Source organism: Euprymna scolopes, chromosome 20 (assembly GCF_053919585.1).
Source record: "Euprymna scolopes isolate OS-2025 chromosome 20, ASM5391958v1, whole genome shotgun sequence".
Classification (NCBI taxonomy): domain Eukaryota; kingdom Metazoa; phylum Mollusca; class Cephalopoda; order Sepiida; family Sepiolidae; genus Euprymna; species Euprymna scolopes.
The window spans coordinates 3,469,553-3,492,521 of record NC_136501.1 but is presented as its reverse complement, the minus strand read 5'-3'; the positions used below and the strand labels follow the sequence as shown (position 1 = coordinate 3,492,521).

The following is a 22,969-nucleotide window of genomic DNA, read 5'->3' as shown; positions in this document are numbered from 1 at the left end:
ATTTTAACTTGATAGCTTGATTTGTGGACAAATTATATTTATGAAAGTGATATGGTTATGGGTGCAGCATGTTAGGTTCAACTACTGCATCACTTGAACTAATATCCTTGGTATGAACATGAATCGGTATATTTTACCTCTAGCTATGGATTAAATAGTAGAGTAGACTGGAAATCCAGTCTAGAAAAAATAAATTCACTTCAAAAGTAACCTATGTCTGACCGGGTTTTTATTCCATAACTGAATTTTTATCACTTCCATTTGTTTTCATGGCCTTCCCCTGTGAACTGAGCCTGCTACCCTGAATCTTCTTTATCTACTAACTCAAGAATTCTCGTCCATCCTTTCAACGTGCTATCAAAGTCTCCTGTTCTGCACACATCTACCGATATTGACCATATTCAATCTTTAGAAAAAGAAAAACTCTAAAAGTAATTTTTCTCCGCATCGTTTCCAGTCATCTTGGGTTACTTGCTACTAAACTTAATGCAAGTTCATGAGGTTGTTGTGATTGTGTAATCCTCACTTTATAATAGACTCCTCCCACAGACACCCTTATAGGGAGTGTCAATTCTCTTTGAAGAGTGAAAGGAGTCACTTTTTCTTTTAATTCTTACATTTAATTGAAGTATTCCTAAATTATTCCTTTTGGGGTGGGGGCACTTCAAAGATGCAATAGAGGAGTAAGGGTGGAAACTTCAGAGTGGTTCCTTTTGATGATCATGGTACTATTAGTTATTGTGCACTGTGAACAGCACATACACATAGCTCAATCTGTTATTCCATTTTAATTATTTTTACCTAACAATGATGCAAGAAATGATGGATTGCACACATTTAGAAATTTTTATTATTTCCTCTTCAAACATTTTGTTCTTAGTGCACTATGTAATGCCAAATTAATTTAAAAATATAAATTTTAACACTACAGAATTATAAAATCCTATGCTAGTAAACATTGGGTTTTATTTAAAAAAAAAAAAATTATATATATATATATATATATGACTCCAAATCCAAAGATCAAGAGTTCAAGTATTCCCATGATAAACAAAAGACATCAAGATTTATTAATATAGACTATTAAATTAATCTTTAATATGGTTTTGCTATGTAGAACTACACTTTGTATAAAATTAAAGTGAATGCATATTTTCATATTGCATATACCAATGTATGCAGAGTGCTATAAGAAAAACTAAACTTGAAACGGGTTGTAGACTTAATAATTTGCTGGTTTAATGACCATTTTCCAACTCATAAAATAGGTTCCACAAAAAGTAAAATGTATAAAAACAATAAATCTTGTATTAAAGGATTTGGAGATCAGCATAATCAAACTGCAGGATAAATTAGTATTACAAAATATTCAAACTTCTAGTCATTAAATACTCCGACTGTTTATTATGAATACCTGCTGACTCAGCATTTATAGGCACTTAATTTCCTTCAATTCTTGTGTTAATTACCAGTGGCCTTGAGATAAAATGCTAACCTACAAAGTTGGGGGTAGCTTTGTAACTGGGTTCAAATCTTCTGACCAGCAGTAATTATCACTTCCTCCACTGATGATTAAGTAAACATGAAACTTAAGTGTCTATAGGTATAAAAATAACTTAATATTTATGTAAAAATTAGTGTTTTTATTTTTAGATATCAAAATGATTAAAAGCAATAAAGTGGGATAATGTGATTTTTTCTTTTCTTTTTGAAAAGTGATATTTTTAGCAATTATTTTCTGAAATAGGAGTGAAATAAAGTTCCCCCCCCCAAAAAAAAGGATTTTATGATTAAAATCCTTTTACTTTTTTCTTCCATTTTATAAATAATAAATAGCATCAGCTAATTATACAAGTAAATAAGTTTGATGAATAAATTGGTACAAAAAAAAAAAAAAAAAAAAGAAGAGAATCCTACCTTTTCATGGCTGATAAAAATATTGAAAAACACAGAATAAAAACATGAAATTTTAATTCAGAAAACTAAATCTTAAATGTGATAAATTAGGAAAACTGAACCATTTAATAAAAGAAAACATTGGTAGTATTTTTTTTAAGCACCTCTATAAAAAACTCTCAGTCACGTCCAAATCTGAAATAGGATTTTCATGGCTAAAAACGGATTTAATAGACACATTAAGAATATCAGGAATTGCAGAATAGATAGACTCCTAAAATTTTTATATGGTTTGGTACTGCCATAAGAGATCGTTTTCTTTCACTCGTTATAAGTAATATATACCACAATATATTAATTTCAAAAAGACTGAATTCAATATTTTGAATGAAGGAAATCTAAACCATTTAAATAAAATAGCTTAAATAGCCAATTGATTTCTAAAATGTAAAATGGGTAAACTCTTGATTCCAACTTCACAACCACATGTACAAAAGCAACCACACTTGTTTTAAAGTCTATTCCCTCCTAACTTGGAGTTGAGTACCAACTCCACAACCAGTTCTCTATCTACTTCAAAGTTTTTTTACATAAAAAATATTAGTTTAAATTTTTTTATGTTTTTCGACTTTTTACTTTTGTAATTAGTTTTTTTTTTAAACATTGATTGATATTTAGCTGACTGTGCACTTTTCATGTTCAAAATGGAAACTTTTCATGAGTCATTTCAAATTAGGTCATGTATCAACAAAAAGAAAAACATATGTATACATATATTTCTTACTCTGGTTTTGTTTTAAGAAATAAGATATGGAAGAGACCCCCCCACCCCCTACACACACCACAAACCATTCCTTTATGTAAGTATAGCCCAGTGTCACCGACTTATTTCTAGATATACAGAAAGGAACTTTTGGAATATTGTATTCAAATCAGAACCAGCCATAAGTTTGGAGGAGAGAGGAAGATACCCAAATTTGCTTCTCCTCCTGTTGGCCATTGTTTTAGTGAGACATTCTGGGCTGTAATGCATACCAAAGACATATACAGACATGCATAGTCATACACTCACACACAACAGCCACACATTTTCTTCATTAAAATGTTTAATAGGATTGGTACAAGTGATAAAATCGGTATTGACAAGAAAAATACTATAGAGTTTGGATTTTAAATAACAGTGTTTTACAAAGCTTCTGGAAATAATTTTGGTGTTATTTTTTTAAGAAATAAAGTCTAAAATTTTTTTTAAAATAAATCATTAAAAGTGCAATATAAATAAAAGGGAACTTTGCCTGTGTGTGAGAGTTCATTTCGGTTCGAGAAACTCATTTTATAAAAACAGTAGATTCTCTACAGTGCAACATAAATTACAACGTATTGTAAAGTAAGTCACTGCAAGGAAGCATGTGAAGCTTTCTCACAGTACTGTGGAGGGGGGAGAAAGAACCCTAACTAAAGCAGACAATCGATCTGATAAAAAAAAAAAAAAAAAAAAAAAAAATCGATTTCAATAACAATAAAAGTATGTTAGGGTGGAACATTTGTTGATTCTCATTTAATCCCAAACAATGTTGGGTCTCCCTGCTAGTATATATCCTTGTGTCATTAAAATAGTGATTATTATTATTATTATTATTTTGGCCAGTTTCCATCATGCATTCAATTTTATTTCTCTACGATTATAAAAATTTAAATATAAAATTATCAATAAAACAATCTAATTTCCATCAAATTTTGTACGAAGAAATGACTTGACTAAAGATTATCTTTTTGATGGATCATGAAAGAGCAAAACTAAAGCCACCAAGTGAGTCTCCAACCAAAGTGTTTCAAAAAAGCAAGATCAGAAATCAAGTTTCACGATAAAGGTGGGGCATGAGTACCAAGCAGTTTAACTCATGACATTTAAAAGATTATGTATAGATAAGTTGATTCATTACAAGAAATCAAACATCCAAAGTTAGAAATGTTAAAATAACTTCACAATAGGACATTGAATCAACAACCAAACAAAATATCAAAATCGTTTGTCATTGTTAAATGTTCATCTTTTAAAGGATAATTTTTTGTAAAAATAGTTAAGGTATTTGTTTACATTGGTGAATGCATTTCAGGTGACAACATTATGTACCTATGTGCCATGGTGAAATTAGTATAAATTCAAAAAAAATTTGAAAATGATCCATAAAAATGTGGTAGATGTAAAAGAAGAAAAAAAAAAAATAAAAATCACCCACAATTATGTTCTAAAAGGCACTAGTTTAAAAATAGTGAAGCCTTAATTTGTCAATTTAAGTCAAGGGTTATTTTCCTTAGTTTTCATACTGAATTGGTTGCACAACTGTTCCACTCGATAAATCCTATTTTTACTGGATCATTTTTTTATAATTTTTAGAATACTAATTTTGCCATGGCATGCAAGTACATAATGTTTTTACCTGAAATGTGTAGTGATTTAAAAGATCACTAATGCAAAGAAGCACCAAAGTTTGTCTTGTTTTAAGCCAACTCAAACTCCTTAAAACAAAACCCCAGTTTTCAACACTCTCTGGCCTCATTCATTGGGTGTGCATAGTAATATTCAGTACAGAGCATCTGATGCCAATCAAGATCAAGAAACAAAACTGCAAATAACAATCCTTGCTGTGAAACTGCAATCAGGAAAGAATCAATTTTAGAATTTCTTTTCTAGAATCAAAACCTGAATCTATGGGAGATTCAATCGTTAAAACATCTAAAGATTTGATACTTTAGATAGTTATTTACACATTGACAAGTTAGTTAACAAAAAGACAGGATTGTTTGAACACCAATAAAAGCAGTTAATAATCATCCTTATATCATATTTGGATTAGCATCTATATTTTACATGCTGTCATGTGTTAGATGGCTTTAATTCACTTCAAAAGTAGCCTATCTCTGGCCAGAATTTTTATGACTTCCCACCATTTGTTTTCATGGCCTTCCCCTGTGACCTAAACCTGCTACCAGGTAATTCCATCTCAAATCATCCAGAAAAAAACATCTGACACCCTTACCTCTCAGATTTTTTTCAAAACTTTCACCATATGTTGGTATCATAAAAACTAGGGAATCCTGAAAATTTGAGCTTTTGACTAAGCAGTTCCAGAAATATCACAATTTTGGTATTTTATGTGTATCGCATCGAGGCGCAAATTTGCAAAATTATTAAATTACATTTTGGGGCATAAAAATAAATTTCTAGACTAAGCAGAACCTTGAAAATTTGCACGGACAAGGTTTTCCACACGACGAATCCAAAAATCACATTTAAAACCTCTGAAAATGAAGTGTTCCTGAGTTATTGAACTTTTAAGCCGAAATTTGGGTATTGGCCTAAGGCGACCAAAATAAAAAACATGTGGCACTATTAGAAATTGAATTTTTTTTTTGTTCCTAGACATTCTCGATAGTCTGAACTTAAATTCCTCCAAAAAAGGTGTTTTGTTCTTTTTTTGTTAGCTCACAATCGAACCTCAAAGATGGGCATTTTTACGGGACTCACTTCCAGACAGAGCAGTATACAAGGAGTCACTTGACTTCACCATAAACAGGAAATCCTGAATTTTATTTTGACTTCCTGTAGTGTATTGCTGCTTTCTGGTATTTCTTTAAGTTGGCTGAAACTATTTTTTTTTTTTTTTTGTTTGGTGCAAGGATGCACGTAGCAAGTGTCATGTTTTGCAAGGGACCCTTTTTTATTGGGGACATATTTTACTTGTCACCGTACTTTTGACTTCTCGTTTGCTGTGACGTTATCTTAAACTTTCCCTTTTTATTTATTCTTTCTTTCACGCTAAATCTCTATTTAAGGAACTTTAGGTATTGTTTTGGTTAATTTTATAGAAAAATAACTGTTTATCGATTCTCGTCAACGAGACTTCAGCCGCTTGTTGGCGGGCCTTTCGAATCCATGCTCTTTCAATTCGCCTGCCAGCACAAAGGGACATGTTTATTTCTCGCTCCTCATGCCGCTAACATAACTGGGTAGGTTTCAATTTAAGTTTTTCTTTGCATTGTTTAAACTGAATTTACTCTTCTACTCCTAGAATAATGTGCTTTCATGTAATAAGCAATTTATTTAGACTGACGTTATTCTTATTGGGGCAATATTTGAAGTATGCTAAATTCTTTTAGCATTTTGGTTCTCTGCAACTATATTTGTTGGCTAGGTCCTGAGTGCCCCCATTTGGGAAACTGGTTTTCCCCCGCATTGAACCGACCTTGAGTCAATTTCTCCCTCATAGGGAGGCGAGCAATAAGTTATTTATTTCGTGAACTACCAGTTGAAAGGGATTTGGAAGCCTTTAAACTGTCAACCGTGAACGATTATGCTTGTGCTTTCTCGCGGTTTCACCTAATATTATTTCTTCACTTAAGGATTTAAATTTATTTGTTTTCCTTGCCTTTCTTAATAATCTTCCTTCCCTTTTTTATCTTATAGTTTTCTCATTTGTTGCTAAGCCCACGTGTTCGTTTATTTTTCATGCCTTCCAGTCTCTTTACTCATTGCAGTAACATTATTTTATCTAAGTATATTCTATCATGTCTAGAACAGTTTACCATTCCTTACATCTACGCCAGTATCGACACGGTCGTGCAAGATTTCTATCAATCTTTCTCTTCCTTGCCTAGTTACATGCAGCCCTTTCTCTCTCGCTCTCTTACATGTCCTTTCCGTCACAGTAAACTCATACCTTGTTATTTCTGTTTTATTTTCAGGTTTTTTACCTAATTCACCAATAAATACTCATACTTTCCCCTAACGAAATGCGTCTGTTTTTTGGTGGGTTTGAGTTAACTGGCTGTCTGAAACAAGGTGTCGACAGGCATTTTGCCGAAGGCAGCACAGCAAGTAAAGCCAAGTAACCGATAGTAACGGATAGCTCACAATCGAACCTCAAAAATTGGCTAATCACAGTGGACACTCCCAAATAATAATATGCATGTGGTAAGGATACAATGTTTGTAGAATTTATGAACCCCTAAAAATTCTTGTAGGCCCCTGTGATTAACCCATTTTTTTTAGGTTTAATTGTGAACTAGTGAAGAAAGAACAAAAGCCCATTTTTCTGGTAATCAATGCGGTGGGTATGGATACTAAGAAACGGTACATATGATGGGTGGGTACATGGTTTGGATTTTTTGGAACGATAAGTAAAAAAATATCAACACAATACAACATCTTATGAGTGACAACATATGCTGTCACGGTTTTATTGTAATCCTTGTTAGAAATAGTAAATCTCCTTCCACTTGAGTTTGTTTTAGGTGCGCGGATGTTACTAATGATGTTTTTGAACGACATGAACTGAACATCACCATCATTGAGGTTTACTTTCTGCACCAATCCGACCCACCAGAATGAGTTGTACACACACGTTATGTATGTCGAAGGAGCAACATCCCCTATGTCAACATGAGTGGGGATTTTAAAGTCGTGAATGTCAACAAATGAATTGTCCTCACTACCGAGTTTGTGTCCGATCTTGCATCCTGATTGTGGAACAAAATGATGATTACTTCTCGTCCTGGGTACTGTTTTCCTATCCATAAACCTCTTCTAAATTCTATCCCTTACTTCAATCATGTCTTCCTTGTCAATTCCAAAGAACAATGAACTTCATTTCAGCTTAGCACACTTACAGTACTGCTTTGTAAGTTAGAATGAGGTTGTTCAATGGTCTCTGCAAGCTTTACTTTGCTGCATGCCGTTTAACGGCACCACCAATCCCATCACAAGGGGATTTCCCATGGCTGGTTGCAAAAAATATCCACTCAGCGTCAATACCGTAATTATCTTTGTAGAAGCACAGAGTAAGTTTTTAAAGTTCTTATATTGACCACCACAACCATCTGAAACATAGATTTTGTTGATACCAGGGAGATGTTGTTTAATGAAATATGTCATCATGCTCTGTATTTTGTGAACAAAGTGTCGTGTGTATTGTCGTCAGAGATAAAACATAGCAAGTGATGCTGTAGAACTCTTACTTCGTCTTTGTAGTATATTACAAGGGGGTGAAGTGTGTTGTAGTCTTTGCTCCAGTGAAAACTTTGTATCTCATCCTGAATGAGAAACTGATAGTTTTCAGCGTAATCCTCCAATACCATGACCTCACTTTTCCCCAAATTTTCTCTTTTTGTCTTCCAATAACGTGCTTGGGCTTTGGTGAGGTACGAGTGTCGAGCCATTTCATTAATCTTCTCCACAAGAAGTACCCTTTTTTTTTTTTTTTTTTTTTTTTACATGGAGTTCACCACTTATCAAGGCCCAATGGCCACTCAGGGATAAGGGTTATTGTGTGTACAGTAATCAATGGGATAGTGTAGCAATAGTATTGGAGAATTGATAAGGTGTCATTACTTAGGAGGGGGTCGAATCCTCATATGTTGTTGTGTCAACAGGGCAGCTCGATCAGTTGTCTTCCATTGGCAGTAGTGGAATTCGGATTCCATACCCAGATGTGATAGTTCATCGTTCAGAAACTGTTCCAAAGCTGCACTCCCAGAACATGATTCGAACCATGCATCATACAGACCCTGTAATCTGTTACAAACCAGTTTCTCAATCAAGTCTTTGTACGTGCATTTCCAGTCAATTGCATCAACACTAAATTTTGATGGGTGCCTGATGAACCAGCAAGGACACACCACTTTGGCCTAAAAGAGCAGAACTTAGAGAAGCCAGCTTTCACAGTTGGATATTTTTCTTTGAATGCAGCAAGCATTTCTGACAGGTTACAAAGAACCAGACGCTTTTGTTTGTGCACATTCTGTCTGACACTTACATAATCCTTATCTGGCGACTGTATTCATCATCTTCATAAAAACTCAGTACCAGGTCAAGATAATCTTAGTGACATGCAATATGGTTTCCATTCTGCTAGATCTACAGCAAATGTGCTAACGGTTATATCTCATAGAATTAGTGAATCTCTTTACGGAGGCTTCCTTTCTAGGGCAATTGCTCTTGATATATCAAAGGCCTTTGATAGGGTATGGCATAAAGGTTTACTTCATAAGATATTGAGCTATGGTGTAGCTGGAAATGTTTTCTCAATTATTAAATTATTTGTCAGATAGGTTCACAAGAGTAGTGGTTGATGGGCAGAAATCAGAAGCTCACAGTATTAATGCTGGTGTCCCTCAGGGGTCCATCCTGAGCCCAACTCTCTGCCTGATTTTGAGCACATGATATAATGAGGAAAGGAGTGGCTGGTTACTTTTAATACATCTAAAACTAAACTCCTATTTTTACATCATCACCACTGATCCTTATCTGGCATCAATTGAAATGGATAGCTCTCATCTTGGGGAGGCTCCATATTTTTTTAAGCTTATGAAGGCTTAACTTTTACTCCTAATCTGAAATGGAACACATACATCAAATCCGTTACCAAGGCCACTGGAAAAATGGTGGGATCCTTCTACCGCTCCATAAGATATCTCACTCCTGATGCAATTCTCTACCTATATAAAAACCAGGTACACCCAATGATGGAGTACTGTTGCCATATCTGGGCAGGAGCAGCTTATCCTGCCTTGGCAGAGTTCAAAATAGACTTTGTAGCTTAGTGGAGGATGCTCTTTTCTCTTCCCTGCAACCTCTTTCCCACAGAAGAGACGTTGCGAGCCGGTCTCTGTTTTATCATTTTCATGGCAAGTGCTTGTCTGAGCTTCAATCTATGTCCCCCCCCAAACCACTATCAATAATTTCCTACACTCTTTATTTGTGCTTAAACCTAAACGTAGATTCCATGAACAAAGCTTTCTTAGAATGGCACACCTGTTGAACTCTCTTCCGTTTGCCTGCTTTCCAGCTGACTACAATTTGATTGTCTTCAAGTCAAACGTGCACAAATTCTTGATAAACCATCCCCCTAAGTAATCCAATTGACAAAATTTCCACTACTTAGCATTACTACGCTATAATCCCATTAACTAATGTATACCCATTAACCCTTATCCTCGAGTGGCCTCTGGGCTTTGATAAGTGGTGACTCCTTTGTAAAAAAAAAATAAATAAATAAATAAATAAAATTTCATTTAATGATAAAACATTTTTACCCACAATAAAATAGAGTTTAGTTCAGATTCATCTTAACTAAGCAAAAAAAAAAAAAAAAAAAAAAAAAAAAAAATACCACAAAAATAGAAATTGTTATAAAATCGTTTCTCTGCCCTTGTTATTCATATTTTATTTGTGCTATGGAGTATGTTGCGAGTTGCATTTCAGTGGAAAGAGAAAAGGAACCTGGGTTGGAGATTTTGTCATGATGTCATGCGATCATATCTGCTGTGGGACAGTAAATTAATTATATTTTGTTATTCATAGCTTCTCTGATAAAATGGTATTTAATGTCGATGTGTTTACATCTCTGCTGATGAATGGAGATCCTTAGAAAGCGCTATAGTGCTTTGACAGTCTCCGAATATTTTGATGGGAACGTGTTCTCGGTGTGATCCATTTCCATGAATAGTTGGGTGGTTTTTGCCAGCGCTATGTACTCAGCCTCGCACGTGGATAGGGCGACCGTAGCTGGCCTTTTTGACTTCCAGGAAATAGGGTTAGGCTAAAGCAATATCCGGATGTACTGCGCCTGTCTCGTCGATCAGACAGCCAATCAGCTTCACAGTATGCGATTAGGTGGATTGTGCAATTTGTTTTCGCGTAATGCAGTTGGTGTCGTGTCGTACCCTTTACGTATCTCAGTACATGTTTAGCTGCCACCCAATACTTTTCTTGTGGCTTGAACAAATATTGCGACAATTTCCCAACAATGTAGCATAAGGCTGATTGGGTGCAGATCATAAGGTAAATTAGACTCCCGACGACCTAGCGGTATTTCCTGGAGTCAACCATGTCATCCTCTTCGCCAGCTAGATCCAGTTTCTGCTCGCATGGGGTGGTCCTAGGTTTGCATTCGGACATGTCAAACCTTCCCAGTATTTTTGTCACATATTTTTCTTGGTTCATCCGGATATGACCTTCGGTTATATTGAAGTCTATTTATTCTGAGGAAATGGTGCAGCTTTCCGAGGTCTTTAATTTTAAATTCCAATGTTCATGACCGTTTGGTGTTGTTTAGCGAGTTGATGTTTATCGGCAGCAATGATTAAATCATCGAACCATGAGACGATGATAATTTTTTCTTTGCTGTTCTGTCGCATATAGATGCAATGGTCCGCCTGACTTTGGGTAAAGCCGTGTCTGCTTAAGTAGCTATGCAGGGTTTGATTCCAGTTTCGGCCTGATTGTTTTAAGCCATACAGGGATTTGTTCAGTAAACAGACTAGTTTCTCGTCTGTTTCCCCTTTTGTCTCGAATCCTTCCGGTTGTTCTATGTAAATTTTGTGGTCAGTTGGAGCATGGAGATACGCCGTTTTTACGTCCATTTGGTGTACTATTAGATTGTACTGGACAGCTATTTGCATTAACATGCGGATTGATGAGATATCGGCCGTTGGAGAAAAAGTCTCTGTGTAGTCTACTCCCTTAGTTTGGTTGTACCCTTTTGCGATGAACCTGGTCTTGTATTTAGGGGACCCGTCGGCGTTTTCTTTGATTTTATACACCCATCTACCGCTTACTGTCGTTCTGCCTTTGAGTAAGGGTGTTGGATGGTATACATTGTTTTCCTTCAGGGAGTCAATTTCTTCCCACATCGCTTGGATCCAGTGGTGTGTCATTGGGGAAGTCACACCTTCTCTGTAAGTGCGGGGTATGCCGTGTCTGTCGATTAATGTGTGGCTGCTCCCATCCTGGACTGCTGTCACAGTCTTCTAGGTAGCTGGGCATTTTGTGCTCACGCGTCGGGTATCTTTGCGTACAGCTAGTTTCTATTGTAGACTCGGTTTGTTTGTCGGTGTTGGACCGTTCAGGGTTTTCCTTGGACTTAAAATTTTTTTTATTAAGTTTCTGGGGGGAAATTTTGCGTCATCATCGCCCGATGAATGGGTTTGTGTTTGAGCGTGTTGGTCATTGGTGTTGTTGGTGAATTTTACCAGTCTGTGTTTACACACTTTCCCGTTTTCTGGGTGGTAGATAAGATATGCCGGGCTGTTTCTATCATATCTGATGAAGATTTCCCTCTGACACCTTGGGTCTAGCTTTCTTTTTATGCTGGAGTAGGCACAGCAACGCGAACCGAAAATGTGCATCCTTGATAAGTCCGGTTTTCTCCCGGTCATTTTGTAATAGGGCGTCTGCTTTAGACGGTTATTGAAGCATCTGTTCCGTATAACTACATAGTTCCAGTGTTTTTGGTAAGCCGCTTTCTATAAGGCATCTTGCTATTTCGAATAGAGTTCGCCAGTTTCTTTCGGCCGTTTCGTTTTGACGAGGCGAGTATGGTGCTGAGGTTTCGTGTTTTATGTTGTTACGGCGGAGTAGTTTTCTGAAGTCGTTTGACTTGAACTCTGACCCATTATCCGACCTCAGTATTTCAATGTTTCGTTGAAACCATGGAGTTCCGTTTTAAATTCCAGGAATGTTATTTCTTTGTTGCTGTGTGTCACATGAATCAAAAAAGAGTCGTAGCAGCTTGGTAGTCCTTTTAATATCATGGCGATAATTAGGGCATTGTCAACTGTTTGCCCGGCATTTCTTAGAGCTGTTAAAATTGTCTCAGTTCTTATCACGTATTCTGTGACACTTTTGTCTCCTTTCTTTTTAAGAGATGTGAGTTGGGTGTACAAGGAGATTAGCCTTGGTTTTCCTTTGCTTGCATAGTGTTCGCGTAATACTTTTGAGAGCTTTTCTTTCATTATCTGTAGCTTCTCATTACTAAGGATAAACTTTTGTCATCCAAAAACTGTACAAGTTCGGCGTAAGCTTTTTTATTTCTCTCAGTGTCGCTTCCGTCTATTAGTGTGTATACCTAAAATGGCGCCTTTTAGGCCCAGCGTGCATAAATGACAAAAATTTTGTCTCCCAAATTTTGTATTTGGTTTCATCTCCGTCAAATAAAAATGTGTTCCAGCGGCTTCCATTATACTGCTGGGCCCATAACCTGTTGCGAGTTGCATTTCAGTGGAAAGAGAAAAGGAACTGGAACGAAGATTGAAAGAGGATACGAACACGTGTGACGAATAGAGAGAAGTATATATTATTGAGACAGGAAGAGGAAGTGAAAAAAAGGATTATGGGATTACAACGTAAAAGGGAGGTAATCATAGAAAGGTCTATGATAAAAGTTATTGTACTTACTTTTAACAGAGTGGAAATAGAAAAATAATTAGTAAATAACTTTTTGCTTTTATTTTTTGGAATTTGGTTATTTGGTTTTTGTAAATCTAACACCAAGCATAGAAATATTAATCTTTGAAGTGATTCTTTTGAAACTCATGGCAAGCAAAATTGCTTAGCAATCAAGTAAGACTCGAGATATTATTCTTTACTCCTAAAACTGAAACTCTTTATGAAAAAAAGATGCAGTGGCTGCATCGCTGCTGTGGTAGAAAGAGAAATGTTCATTAAGCATTTCAGGTACTTACAATCTTCAGATACAGAAATGGAGGATGTGGATAATGACAAACTTGTTCATAGTTTGAACATTGGCAAGAGAATTCGAACAACAAATCAGATTTCCTAGTGATAGAACATCACTTAGACATGAGAGATGAAGGAGATATGGAAGTTAGCAACAAGGGTTCTGAGGGTTTAGTTTACAAAGTAAGTAGCTTAGTGGAAAGTATAACAGAAATTAGAAGTAGTAGGTGAACAAAGTGCTAGAGTTGGATAGGTTGACTGCCAAAGATAAATGATAAAGTCAAACCAAATTGTGACAAAAAAGGGGAAAATGCAGCAATTGTTGTATATGTTGATATCTGATTAAGTCGAGAGCACAGATAATGTCTTTGGCCCTTTGGGTCAGGTGTCAATCATAATTGTCTCAAATATTCTTACCACAAGGGGCTGAACAGCTAAGAGACAAATCAGTCGTAGGACTAAGCAAAAGGTTATGCTAACTAGTTTAGTCAAGAATTTTGGAGAGGAAGTTTTAAGCAAAAGAAAACTAATTGGGCAGTCGACATGAAAAATCTATCAAACGAGCACAAAGACAGAAATATTAATGGTATGACTAATAGGATGGGGAAGAAAGAATCAAGGGTTGTGCAGGAAAATGAGAAAAGAATGAAAAAAAAAAAAAAAAAAAAAAAATGAAATCTTAGGATACAATTAATAAAACATGTTATGACGACTATTGAAATAAATAATAAACTGAATTTATTACTAAATGAAAAATACCTCGTTTAAATTTGGGGAAGTTACAGACATAAAGCAACAAACATCAAAGATTGTTCAATGGAACTGATTGGCCTTGCTTCAATTTAATGTGCTTTGCTAACATTCAAAACTTTAATCTTAGTCAACAAAGCTGAAACATTTTGGCACTGATTAAGTAATTTCTGAAGGCACAAAAAAACATTCTCACTATTTAAATAGTTAACTGATATTGTCCTCCCTATTTTAACATTAAAATGTCTTTAAAATATGAAAATATATCGGAATTTTTTTTCTTTTTCTTTTTTACAAAAGAAAAAAAGGAAACAAATTCTGATGGGGAAAAGAAAAAGGTAAAATGCAAAAGTCAAAAATTTATTTTATTTTTATTTATGTTTTTTCTCATTTTATTTTATTATCTCAGCGCAAGTTTTAATAAATTCTTGTACAGTTTTTTTTTTTTTGCACGGGAAGGTATGTAAGGAAGCCATTGACATGGCATCTTACATATGCAAATGACCAAACTATGACGAAAGGTGACATCACAATGGAGGAAGAAAAAAAAAAGTGGAAAGATTTGAAACCATGTGGCGACAACAGTAACTGGGAATTACATGCCAGCATAAGATAGACATGTAACTATGTGGTGTCATGTGAAACTGGAAAAAAACATGTTCAGATGACAGTTTTGTTAACCACATGGCAGACAAGAGGAACTGTAAAAAACAAGATGCAGGTATGGTTTTGAAAGTACCATAAATAAATGCCTTTTGTTAAATTAAAAACATAACTAGTCAAACTTTTTTCCTTTGTTCCTTTGCAACTGTCTACGTACATGTTGGGCCTATTAAAATGTAACAACCACATTACACCAAAACCAAATAATCGGTTGTAGTGTTGGGAAACTTCCACAATGAGGAAAGTTATCCTGCTCAGTTTGTGGAAAGGGAGTCAGTTGAAATATAATTTTTCGTGGTACTTCTAAGCATTGGGTACACAAGGAATGTGATGAAATAACTGGTAGGTTAAGAGAGAGGATAACCAAATGCAAAAACTGTAAAACAATGACTCAGATGTGGAGAAAGTATATCTGGATAGCGAAGCTACTGAGGTTGTCAAGAAATTTTGTTACCTTGGTGATACCTGTGGAGCAGGTGCTAGTTTAATTGCAAGAATTAGGAATGGATAGAGAAAGTTCAGAGAACTTCTGCTATTATTAACCAGAAAATCATAAAAAGGAAGAGTCTATCAAATATGTGTATGTAATGTGATGATATATGGAAGTAAAACCTAGCCAGTGAGGGTTGAGGGCATGTGTTGCATGCAGAGAATGATATGATGGATGTATAAAGTGAGTCTTAAACTAACTTAGTTATGATACCCAGAGGAAGATTAAATATGGATAATATAAAAATGGACCAGAGGGAAAGAAGGATAAAGACCTGGCCAGAAATAGGTTAGGTTGGAAGTCAATTTCTTAGAGACATCCAATGCATGGCAGTATGTAAAACAGATGTTAACAGATTGAGGACTTGATTATTAAATAAAATTGTTATAAAACCATAACTAATTTTGTTGTTTGAATAATTTTATAAACCAATTCCATGTAAATTCCTTCCAAAACTTTTGCTAAGAATCTTAGCCAGCTTAAATGAGTTATTATCTAACAGTTTAAAGGCTATCAAATTTGGAATTCCCATAAGGGAAACTTAGACACTAGGTTGTCTGTTTTTATGTGGGGGATATTCAGATCCTAAAAAGGGGCACTCTTATAGAAAAATAAAAGTGGGCCCGATCAAAGATTTCTCATCCTCTGATTGAGAACAGAAAAGATATACAGGGCGGAACGATAAAAAAAATGTCGCCCTATATATATATATATATATATATATAAATAAAAAAATTTTTAAAAAGACATGATTCCATTTTTGTTTGATGAAAACTGGTTTTCTTTTTCTTTTGTTGCAGACCATCTACGAGTTGGCCAGTTGTGTACAAATTCCAAGAGCGATGGAAGCCTCCTATCATGTCTGAAAGTGACACAATGTTCAATGAGTGAGATCGGAGATGCATCGCTGTACAACTTGTGTTCTCTGTTGATTCAAGTTATGAGAACAGAACCATTGCCAGCAAGCACCCTCAAAATACATCACTGGATTGCCACGAATAGCAAGGACATGCCCAGGGTGATGAAAAATTTTCTGGCCACGATTATGGTCTTTAGGGTGGTTTCAAGTGAAGGCCACATGTCACCTTCAATCTTGGAAGTCGGCTTGAAAGTCAACACTAAAGTGTACCGGCATGTGCTGAAAAGTGGTGATTCCCTGGTGTAATCAGGTGGTCATTGGCAGATCCTGGGTGTGGCAGCAGAACTCTGCGCCAACTCACAAGTCCAAAGAGAACCAGGTTTCAGGACGAGTGCTAGGACTTTGTATCTTTCTCTCACTGGCTCCAGTTCTCCCCCGACCTGAATCTGCTGGCCTACTTCATTTGGTCATATGTCGAGAACATCACTAACATGACCTCCCACAACACCAAAGCCAGCCTGACCACCAACCTTCAGCCATCGCTTATGGAAAAGGCATGCTCTCAGTTCCAGACCTGTATTGAGATGGTGATTGAGGCTGAAGGCGGCTACATTGAATAGATGTCTGCTGTACTACATAAAGTTACTTGAATTGATTTTTCAATAAGTTTTAAAATAAACTTTGTTTTCTTTAGGGCGACACTTATTGTTCCACCCTATACTTTATAGTCTGAAGACTTAACTATTGAAATGGTTTGTTTACATAGAAACAAAAATGCATTATGGACGATTTAATTTCGTAATATATATATTTTTTTAAATTGTGTTCTACTCTCTACTGTTGTAATTTTTATGTTCGTTTATTAGACAACAAACTGAAAAATTTGTCAAAAAACAAATATATAACAAATAAATGTTACCAAAGGAAATAAATAATCGATTAAAAGTTAAAAAAAAAAAAAAAAAAAAAAAAATATGCAAGTCACGTAGAGGCGCGAGGGGGAGGGGACACTAGAAAGTCCTGTCTGTATTTGTTTACATTTACGTCAGCTGATATTTGTGCTTGACGATGAATGCCCTGGAAAAGTCACTTCTGCTTAATGTTTACCAGTTTTAAAATATTCTGCTATTCTGAAAACCAACAAAGTTCGTTTCCATATTTTTAAACTGGTAAACATTAATCAGAAGTGACCTTTCCAGGACATTCATCGTCAATTGCAAATATCAGCTGACGTAAATGCAAACAAAGGCGGAATTTGATTTTAACTAAATCGGTTATAAAAGTTGTATATTTAAAACTAAAAAAGGAAAAAAAAGTCCATGCTATGGAGGAGGGGCGATTTCTTCATACTTTGCAAAAAAGTACCATTTTAAAGAAAAATTTTATTAATTGAACTTTATTTGAAGTAAAGAATTATTTTACGGTTTTATTTAAAAACAAAAACAAAACAAAAACAAAACGAAACAGTTTTTTGTTTGTTTTTTTTTTTTCTGCCACGTAAAAGAAATTCCTTACAAGAGAAAACGGTAAAATTTTAGAATCCAAGAACTTCATATCAGGATTTATTTTGAAAACTTCGAAAAACAATCTCTTTAAGCAATACGTAATTACTTTTCAGATTTATTATAAAAAAATGTATTCTTATAAAAGAATGATTTTAAAGAATAAGGGATAAGCACATTTTATTTTTATCTATTCATTAAGAAAACTAAAGACAATTTACGTCTATGCCGTGCTCATTTCTCGCCAAATATGAATCTTAATTATTTTGTATTATTTAAATCTAAAAGGAAAAAATAAAATAAAAATCCATCAAACAAATCCTATAAATAAAAATGAAAACATTTAAGTATTTTTCTCGACACCTTCCGCCTGGACAACACCGGATACACTTATTTTTTCGGTTGTACCGCGCTTTTTTTTTGTTTTTTGTTTTTTTAATACTATTTTCAAGTTAAATTCAAGTTTTATGGACGGAGTTGTACTCGTATACTGATAGTTTTTTTTTTTTTTTAATTTTTCACTGGATTATTATTGACTAGCATACGTGTCCGGCGTTGCCCGGGTATTTGGAGGTGTATGTCGAGCAAAAAATTAAAAAAGCGGTCAATTTTTTTTTTAAACTTTGATCCCTATTATGACCCTTTCTTAACATTCGTTTTGGGCTCAAATCAAGTTATTAAGTTAGATCCATGTCCAAGGAACCTATATCTAAAATTTCAAAATTGTCAGAGGAGTTTGGTCGAGTTCTCAAAGGTCAAATCGTTGAATTTGACCCCTTAATCGCCAAATTTCTGGCCAAAAACCGATCACATCGATTTTCCCAAATCTCAGTACCCTGTATATCAAATTTCGAGTCTGTAGACTAAAAATTGATAGAGTTATTGCGTAGAGAAATGTACACAGACACTTTCACAGATATATAGATTGGACACTAATTAACCAGAATATGCAAAAAAAAAAAAAAAAAAAAAGAATGAACATGACTTTTTTAATTGTTTTTTTATGAACATTTTTTTTTTCTTTTTTTAAACTTAGTTTTTTTTTGGGGGGGGTTTATTACTGCACACACAGATTCGAAAAAGTTGTCAAAAAACAAATAAATGTTATCAAAAGCAATATGAGCTACTTTTCTACCTAACTAGATGTTTTTAGTGTTTTTATTTAATTTAGCATGTTTTTTTGTGTTTTTTTTTTTAAGTATTATAAATTTCACTAACATGCTGGAGAAAGGTTTCATAATTTTCCATCCCGTTGTCAATTTTCAGACAGCTCCCAATCCGTCAACATGGGACCATTTGACCATTTCATATCACCCGAAGACATTTCCGTATTTAGAGAAAAAAAAATATGGGTGACCGATTTACCAGAATGTTGTAACTAAAAAGTGAGCATCCCTTTCAAATGTCGAAATGATTTTTTTTTTTTCAATTTTCCATAATCTGATTAGTGTCCAATCAATAATAATCCAGTGAAAAAATTTGAAAAACCTATCAGTATAGAAATTACGAAGGGGGGGGGGGTCTACAACTGCCGTTTTACGATATCTTTTTTTTTTTATATTAAATTGTTAGGTGAAAGTACAGAACATCCTCCTCTCCATGTTAAGAATGGCTTTCTAAATAACGTTATTATCTCAGCAGTGCACGTGCATAAGTACCATTTTTTGCATTTTAAAAGACAAATTTTTTGGAATTCTATCTTTTGTTTTCTGAAAAAATTTCCATAATAGAATCAAAATTATTTTTCGTGCTAGTGCACTTGCACTGCACTTCTTGAACCGCGCTATTTTTTAAATAGAATTTTCAAGTTAAATTCAAGTTTTACGATATCTTTATCAAATTGTAAGGTGAAAGTACAGAATAGTTACAAAACACCCCTCTCCTAATATTAAGAATGGCTTTCTAAATAACATTATTTCAACATAGTTCACTGCAGTGCACCAGTGGTGCACTGCAGTGAACTATGTTGAAATAATGTTATTTAGAAAGCCATTCTTAATATTACACCACCACCACACACCTTACTTTTAAACAAATTTTAAATGTTTTTTTTTTTGAAAGAAGCAAAGAAGACAGAAAATTAATATTTTATGAGTAACTTAAAAAAAAATAATGGTTAAAAAATGGGGTTATTTTATTTATTTTTTATTTTATTTTAAGTTCTCATATCTTTAGCGTCCTAAATTCTCTTTCCAAAGGAAAAAAAAATGTCCTTATATAAGATTTTTAAATAATCTAAAAATCTTATATAAGGACAAATCATTTGCATGACGTATTTTTGAAAATACAATTTGGGACGCTGAAAAGGTTAAAAACATCCAGCCTTCGGGCAAAGATCACAGTGTAGTATCTGTTCTGATGCTACACTTCATCTTTTCTGTCCTCAGTGGAAGAGAAATTCTTCATGACCGAGACAATTTTTATTTTTGTTCCTAGCCAGAGTGCTCCTTATTTTTGGAGGGAGCTGGATTTTCCTCATTAAAAACCGACCTTGTGTCTAACTGTCCTCCTGGGGAAATAAGTAAATAGGAATAGAAACAGAATTTCAAAGTTAAATTCATTTTTTACGGTATCTTTTGTTTATTAAATTATTAGGTGAAAGTATAGAATGATTAAAAGAAAGCCCCTTCCTCATGTTAAAAATAGGTTTCTAATATTATTTCAGCACGGTCCGTATTCGGCATGAGGACTCAAATTCCTTTCAAAATTCGAAAACTCACGAAGTAATTCAACCATTTCTGTTTGCAATTAAAAATAAAACGGTACTTATGCACTTATGTTACCGTGCCGAAATAATGACGTTATTTTGAAAGCCATTCTTAACATCTGGAGGGGATAGTGTTTTGTAATCATTCTGTACTTTACCCTAACAATTTAATTAAAAAAAAAATTAAAAAAAAAAAAAAAGTTTTTTTTACGACCTGCCCTAGCGTGGTATAAACACCTCCAACCAACCATGTTAAGAACGGCTTTCGAAGTTGGGGGATGTTTATTCAGAAAGCCGTTCTTAACATGGAGAGGTTGAGAGGGTTATAATACGCTGGGGCACGTCGTAAAAATTTACAAAAAAAAATAATTTTAAAAACTCGTAAAACTTGAAAATACTATTAAAAAATATAGCACGGTAACATAAGTGCATAAGCACGGGTTAAAATTTATTGTTTATGGAGAAATCGAAATACATTCTGGGGGATTTTATTTTGTAATCACATTAATTTGTTTATTTTTTTTTTTATTTAAGTTTTTGTTTTACGCTATTGCATTTCAGTTAGTTTTTCGAGAAATAATCGGTTAATAGTAAATAATCGAAAACACTTAATATACGATATTAATTTTTTAAAGGCATTTTCTTATAAGCATATAAAAATTAAAAAAAAGGAGTAATTTCATTTATTATAAAAGAAAATAAATGAATTAAAAAAAAAGGAAACGAAACAAAAATATTTCTTAGATGGGTGGGTCGACATTTTAAGAAAAGTAAGTACGTTCAATTTTTACGGTATCTTTTGTTTATTAAATTGTTAGGTGAAAGTACAGAATAGTTAACATCACCCCTCCTCCCGAGATTAAGAATGGGTTTATAAAATAATAAGGTTAATATTTCAGCACGATCCGTAAACTGCCAAACTAAAAATAAAAAGTGAAAAACGGGGTCAAAAACCGGCGTCTTTTTTTGTTTTAAGGTTCAACTTGGAAAAATCTTAATATTTTCTAATATTCCATGCGAAACAAAAGATGCAATTAAAAAGATATAATTATTAAATTTCAGATATTGAAAAATTACAAAATTATATATGAAAAAAAAAAACAAACAAACAAAAAAACCCAAAAAAGATTTAAAAAAAAAAAAATTTAAATTCAACTAAAAATCCGCGAAACGCTTGAAGTGTCAATTTTCTTGGGAAATAAATAAAAAGAAATGCTTCCCCCATTTTAGGTACACTTCGACGGAGAATAAGAAAAAAGAATAACATTGTCAAAAATTATAAACATTTCTTCACACTCTCCAGATTCCCTTTTTTCTTTTCTTTGGGAATAACATTCTGAGATGAAAATAAATAAATAAGTCGAATATAAACGGATACCTGTCTTCTGGGAATTTTTGCGAGCCATTTTTTGCGTTCAGAGTTCAAATATCTTCGCCGGAAATGGCTTTAACTTGTTTATGTCGGTCAAAGTCAACCAAGGGGAGACAACTTTTAAAACTGTTTGGATGCGGTTCCCTGCCCTCGCTACGTTGCTACGTACAACAACCACTGCTTAAGATTTCTGCTTATCACAATACTTTTTAGGTTCAGTCTCATTTCTTTTCAAATAAAGTTTAATGGAAGTTGGAACATAAAGGATGTAGGAAAAATTGAACATGCATTTTCATTAATATATTTTCTTATTTCTATCTATCTATCTATCTATCTATCTATCTATCTATCCATCCATTATATAAAAGGAACCTTGTGTGCGTTTGTGTGTAAGTGAATGAGAGAGAGAGAGAGAGAGAGAGAGAGAGAGAGAGAGAGAGAGAGAGAGAGAGAGAGACGGAGAGAGAGAGTTTCCTCTGGATTCGGAAATGGTTGGGCCGATTTTTTTTTTTTTTTTAAATTTCACATGAATGCACTTGATGTGTCTGGGAGTGTTCTTACATAGGTGCTGTACTGGAATGCCTCTGCTAAGTATTAAAAATCCATAATCGAAAAAATCTGATGAAGAAAGAAGTCCGATTTTGATCAAAGTTAACACTCTTATACAATCTAACATCACAAGGGCAGTTCAGAAGTTTTATCACTGCACAAGCAAAAAAAAAAGCCCATCCTATAAAATCAACTGTAAATTATTTTATAAAACAGTGGCGCATTCGAAATTAACGTTTCTGTTTAGAGCACAATTGAACCATGATACTTTAAATGAAGGCATTATTGTAGGGGAATAAATAAGAGCACCGGATTACCGGTGTAGGGTAAGGAGTGAGGTCCCTTGAAAAAAGAAGAGGAGAGTCCGTACACATGAGGCACGGACGCAAAAAGTTCTTCTCCTAAAAGACAATGTTGGACAGGCAGAGTACAACTCTAGAATACCGTCCTCACTCCTCCCGTAAACCCCACTATTGAAGTGAGTAATCTTTTTACCTTAATGTTCTGAATTGCAGTGTTGTCATGTTTCCATGTTTGTTAATAAATTCTTGTCGTTTATACTTGTTGTACGTTTAATAATTATTAAAGCTGGTCGGTAGTTTTGGGACTTGGAAGAACCTAAACCCGTACCAACAGTGGTAACCCCAACTAGCAACATAGAAT

At 34.4% G+C, this 22,969-nt stretch overlaps 1 protein-coding gene across 1 annotated transcript in view; it reads right to left on the bottom strand.

Annotated features, from left to right (window-relative positions):
• LOC145241296 (spermatogenesis-associated serine-rich protein 2-like) overlaps positions 1-21,829 on the bottom strand; it is a 180,167-nt gene extending 158,338 nt beyond the window's left edge. Inside the window, exon 1 of the mRNA XM_080104044.1 lies at positions 21,764-21,829. The gene's annotated coding sequence lies outside the window, so the exon portion shown is untranslated. The remainder of the gene's footprint in view (positions 1-21,763) is intronic.
• Between the last annotated feature and the right edge of the window lie 1,140 nt (positions 21,830-22,969).